The sequence below is a fragment of the Mus pahari genome, chromosome 10 (assembly GCF_900095145.1).
Source record: "Mus pahari chromosome 10, PAHARI_EIJ_v1.1, whole genome shotgun sequence".
Taxonomy (NCBI): Eukaryota; Metazoa; Chordata; class Mammalia; order Rodentia; family Muridae; genus Mus; species Mus pahari.
In genome coordinates, this window is record NC_034599.1 from 85,913,094 (window position 1) to 85,919,506 (window position 6,413).

Genomic DNA, 6,413 nt, shown 5'->3' on the forward strand with positions numbered 1-6,413 from the left:
ACAAACGCAGCATCTGCTTCAAAACGCAGTATTCATATTGTATGTGGAGAGATTATAATGGCTTCTAAGTTCCTCGATGCTCTTCTCTCGATGAGTAGAATAGAGGAGCCCAACAGGGTGTTCAGAAGACAGAAATGGCAAGCCTGAAGAAATATCACGAAAGCGGTGTCTGGTTTTAGAGACCATCGGCTACTCTCTCTCCCTTTTGCTCTCTTAAATAACAGCTTGTGTCCCATCACCCCATCGCCTATTTGTTTAATTTTCTGGCAGTGAACAAGTTAATAAACAACTCTAGGTCTTCTTTGAGGAACAAGCTGATTGTTTTGTCATGTCTATGTAGCTATGAAGTCCGAAAGCTCTGTGCCACTGACAATTTAGGAGAAATCCTGAGAGAACCCTGAGAAATGGATCATGTGCCTTTGTCTTTCAGTACACTTGTTTTAGGAATTACTTAAAGCCGATGAAATCATCTTTATCTGAAATACACAGAGCAACCTCAGCTGCTGAGCCCCACTTGGATCTTCGATCTTGCTCTGTTGCAAGTGCACGGAGCTAACAGATTTTTCTTGGAGCAGGATACTTAATAGGACACATTTGGAAGTATGTTCTCTGACTCGCCATATTTCTTTTCTCTCCTAACTTGTGTTATTTTATGGCCTACTTTCTATTGAATAACCTCCAACAGACATGGCTGCTACCAAATTTCATTGGAAATAATACATATTATTCATAAAACAGAGGAAAAATACCTTATTTTGCTATTATTCGCTAAATCAAGATAACTGCATCGCCAATCCCTTAATACAGCAAAAATTGATGCAAAATAATCGGGACTGACTCCATAGGAAGAACAACAACATCAACCAACCAGAAACCCCAGAGCTCCCAGGGACCGAACCACCAACCAGAGTACACACGGCGGGACCCATGGCTCCAGCTGCATATGTAGCAGAGGATGGTCTTGTCCGGCAACAATGGGAGGAGAGACCCTTGGTCCTGTGAAGGCTCTATGCTCCAGTGTAAGGGAATGCCAGAGTGATGAGGTAGGAGTGGGTGGGTGGGACAGCAGCCTCCTAGAAGCAGGGGGAGGCAGATGGGAGAGAAGGGTTCTGGAAGGGAAACCAGGAAAGGGGATAACATTTGAAATGTAAATAAAGAAAATATCCAATTTAGAAAAAAGAAAACATAGCCAGGCCTGTAAATGTTCTTCCTTCCTGTGTCTTCTTCGATCACAACACCTGACAGCTACTTCCTGGCTTGTTTCACAGGAAAAAAAAAAAAAAGTCTTTATTTAACAGTCTTAGACTCGCCACTTATGTTAAGCATTCCCAGCTAGGTGTTTCCAAATCCCAAATCGAGGCTTTAAAAAAAAAAATAAAAATCTAATAGTGTTTAGAGTTGGAGTTTGAGACTCGCAGCTCACTTTGGGGTCAGTTTCTACCTTTGAATTCTATCAAGGTGCTTGCTTCCAAAGAAATGAGACTTAAGTCCACAGACCCTTCCTTTTGCCCTTCAACACAGTGTTTAACTAAGAGACAGGACATACATACCCAGGCAGTTTCAGAATCTCTGTCACCCTTGAGGCTGGGCCTTTCAGGCTGAGTACTGCCCAGTATTGTAGTGTATAAGGCAGGGGAGTTGGTCATACTTCAGATGAGGCAGATTTGCATATTAATTATGATGATGTTTTGGACATTTGAAATTTTTTAGTTCTAATAACATCAGAAAAGTTTCCTGGCCATGAGGAGGTGTCTCTGTGTGTAAAGAAAGCACTTGCCATACCATATGCGGACCTGAGTTTGAATCCTCAGACCCCATGAAAATCACTGGTATGGTCCTGTGTAGAGCAAACACCTGTAACTGCAGTGCTCTACGGGGAGAAGGAACGCAAGGACAGGAGAATCTGCAGACGATCCAGGACAAGAGACTGTCTCAAGAAAGGTGGAAAGGAAAGTGAAAGCCGTGGGACCAACATTGAAGTCCTTCAAGCCATCCTCTAATCTACAGCTTGTACTCACATGCTCTTACCCACATTTACACATACAAAAGTGAGTGCACACACATGCATCATACCTACTTGCACACACACACACACACACACACACACACACACACACACACACGAGGCAGGCACGCACACACATATGCACCATACACACAAAATGAAAAAGAAAAAAAAAAACGACAGAAAAGTGTCTTATCTGTTCCTAAATCCTACCTATCCCTTCCCAACTAGACAAGGTACCTCCTTTCTTTCGTGTTCTGGGACTTTCTCCATCAATTTACAGGTACTAGGAGACAGGAAGTAGAGGTCAGTGGGACACAGTAGATGTGTATACTGTCTGTAGTAACCCTTGCTCTCTTCCCCCTCTCCAGGAAGCCAATCATTTCCGTCTGCATCATATGGTAAGTGACATTCTCTTTGCTAAGATGCTGACTTCTAGGGTATGAGTTAATGTTTCTAGCTTCAGAACTCTACTGTTTCTAAGCAAGCACTTTGTAATAAGCAACCCCAGTTTTCCCTGAGTCCTGTAGGCAGCTCTCAGTATACTCCCCAGGGCTGGCAGCAAATTTCCTTTCCAGAGCTTATGTTTCATACTCAAGGCCTCTGTATCCTGTTCTATGCATTCCTCCTAGGACAAAGGGAGCAGTTGGTCCATCTGAAGGGAGGAATTTATGGGGAAGAAAATCCTCACAAAAAAAGGTTATCAATTTGTTTCTGTTCATCTTCAATTAGGAGAGAGAAACAACCCTATACCTTTTCTTTGCTGTGAAAAACATCACTTCCAAATGCAAAAGAACAGAAACAGTGATTTGAAGTTTGTTCCAACCGCTCAAAACATCATTGTCTAACCATAGAAACACTATAAAACTAAGTCACATCCCATCCCCAACACTGACTGGATCATTGCCTGTATCCCTTGGGTAGATAACAGGTACATTTAAAGATATTTTGAAACTATATACCTTTTTAGGAGATCAAAGATATTATAAAATTTTTATATGTAGATAGTTTAAGTATCTGAAAATAATTACAATTTGGCTATAATTTGATTCTTCATTTATTTGTTTAAATAGTATATATTAGCTCAATAGCATTAGATTATCCATGTAATATTTTATGATGTCATACTTTCTGTGCCTACGTTTTAAAATATATAAAAATATATAATTACTTTTATGACTTTATGTTTTGTATAAATACATGCTTTATTATTTATCTAAAGGAAATCTTCTGTGTCCTAACCATACATTAATTTAAAAATTGAAAACCAATGAAAGATTTATAGTATGATGACATATAATACTGCAAAATGAAGTCATGTGAAGGAAAAGAAAATAAAGGACAAATAACCTTAAGCTCTAAATTGTTCACTAAAGAGAACCCATTCTCAGCGCTAAGGTCTAATTAATTCTCTTGTCAGACAATCAATTGCCCAAAATGTCACCCCACAAGTGCCTGTTCCTTCACTTTGAGCTGCACACACCGTTATATTTAATTTTAAATGGAAGAAAATAAAGAAATCATCTTATAGCCTATAAATTATACAAAATTAGAACATTATTTATTTTAAAGCATCAAATGGGTTTATTAATCTTAGGAAAAAAGTGGTAATGAGAATGCAATGATAGCTTCAGGAAGGTAACCTTGGCAACAGTTTGGCTGGTTTCCATGGTTACAAAGAGTACAGCTGAGAGGCTCAAAGAATCACAATTTCCTTTGATTGGTAGATTCTGAAAATGATGATTTGGAAAGTGACAAGGGATTTAAAAAGAGAAAAAAAATTCCCTTGTGAGGAATGAGACATTAAGTGTAATAATAGCACATTGATGGCTGGACACAAGACAGGCCTTTGAAATTTAATGAAACCTCCTTTTGCTCTTTCATAAAAAAAAAGTGGGTGGAATATCTCAATCTATAGCAGCATGAATTCACAGACTGAACCCCCTGCTTCTGATTAACTAGCCAGAGTATATTAGATTGTCTATAATATGCTTTTTTTTAATTGGCTTAAAATCTTTCATGGATGAAAAGTGTGAATAAAAATTAAAATTAAAATCTTTTGAGATGGGGCTTAGTGTAAATAAAATGAATATTTTTGATGTCTCCATATTATTTGGTGAAGTTTGGTAAGCAAAATAAATCAACAATTTGAAAACACAATAAAAGATAATAATGAGAAGTCTATAGCCATGAGACTATTTCCTTAGTTATTTGAATATAAGTAGCTGTATAATTTTATTTACTACTTGGCTTCCTTTTTAAAGACTTAGCTGCTGATACTCACTGTAAAAATAATACTATTTCCAAATAACTGCCTAAATTACAGAAGATCCTTGATTGATGATGAAAGTATCCTATATTCAAAATGCATTTTCTAGGCTACCAAAAAAAATAATAACATGGCATATTTCAGAGTATCCATGGCTGCAAGGAGCTGCTGAAAGATACCCTAGATCATCATTATGTAGTGTAAAACATTGTATCACCACCCCATGGGGGAGTGCTGAATTTTGTCTTAAAAAAAAATTAATTTCGTATCATTTTCACACAAATAAAACAAATGTAAGTTGATTCAACCTGTATGTATCTGCAATACCTATAACACATAGTTTCATTATGATTATTTGTTGATGTGTCTATTACAGGTGTGTGGGTGCTTTGCCTGAATGGATATCTGTGTGCCATGTCTATGCCTCCTGGCAGAGATCAGAAGAGAGCATTGGATTATATGGTTGCTAGGAATTGATCCTATGTCCTCTTGAAGAGCAGTCAGTAGTCTTAACTGCTGCGCCATCTTTTTATCCTCGACATGTGATTTCAAAGGTCTCTTTCTATACCTTTAATGCTATTGTTTTAAAATAATTAAACAAGATAGCCAAATCTGGGACAGCAAACAACTATTGATATGTAGGTCCTAGTCAATATATCAGTTTCAGAAGTTGTGGGGGGAAATGGGAAGTGCCTAAGACTCCTTTTCACACTTTTCCAAAAAGAAAAGTATTTAATAGGAAGAAATGTTTATCTAGAAGTAACTACTTCCACCTACATGGCAAAACAGTTAACAACAATGTACTGGAAAACCACAAATTCTGAGACTGAATCTAGACATATATTATCCTCATATGTGTGTGTGTGTGTATATATATATATATATATAGGATATATGTATATATGTATATATCTATATCTATATCTATATCTATATATATAGATATAGATATAGATATAGATATATATGAGACTAGTATAATAATCAAAGCATGAGGGGTTTTTGCTATCTGGTATAGGAAACAGTACCTATACTGTTGGCTAATAAACAATGGATTCATGTATGATTCATACATAAGATAAATTGCTATTCACCCAACAAGAATGTGTTGCCGCCGGACATGGTGGTGCACGCCTTTAATCCTAGCACTTGGGAGGCAGAGGCAGGTGGATATCTGAGTTCAAGGCCAGCGTGATTTACAGAGTCAGTTCCAGGAAAGCCAGGGCTATACAGAGAAACCCTGTTTCAAAAAACAAAAAACAAAACAAAACAAGACAAAAAAACAAAAACAAGCAAACAAAAAGAATGTGTTGCCATGGTAGATGAAAATTGTGAAGTTGGTTTTTAAACCTGGTGAAACAGAATAAAGATAATTTAAAAGGAACAGTTAAATTTTAGATGTTTTGGAGCAGTAAACATATGTAGTATGTTGAAAGAGATGAAACATAGGAGGATCATCCAGAAAGTGAATGAATAGAGAAAGTGACTCAGATTTAAAATCAGAAACAGTCCAAAATGGAAAGAAGAGTTATTATCAGCAGAAATCTACAACTGTGATGTGCTAAAAGCCTATCAAGGAAGGTGTGTGACACAGTAGGAAGTGTTGTCAGTACGATAAGAGGAGAGTCATTATGTGTCACTAGAATGTATAGCAGGAATATTATCACTAACCTTATAAAATGCAGGTTTTATAACACAGTATCAATAAAGGTTTGAATGAATATTCAAGATAACATGTTAAGAAGAAAGCCAGAGGCTGCATGTGCAGAAAATTCTTTTGAAGTGATTTAGTACACAGAATATCACACAAAACATGGCTGAAAATGGAATGTATCAAGAAAAATCAATGTTTCCAAAAGAAATAATTTCAAGGTGTGCACTAACAAGCTAGACCCTGTTAGCTGTGGCATTTGGAAATAAAGTAAAATATGTTGGTCAAATGTTTTTGAGTGTGAATGAGCCAGTGAGATGACTACTCCACACAGAAAGGAGGGACTCAGAACTAGGAAAGATGAGGAGGCAGGAAAACAAGTCATATGCAAATGTCTTCTATGTCAGGTAGGTGAGTATGATACTGAAAATATGTCATTTATCTCAGCATTTTTATTAATCAGTGAAGATACAAAGTCATCAATGGGG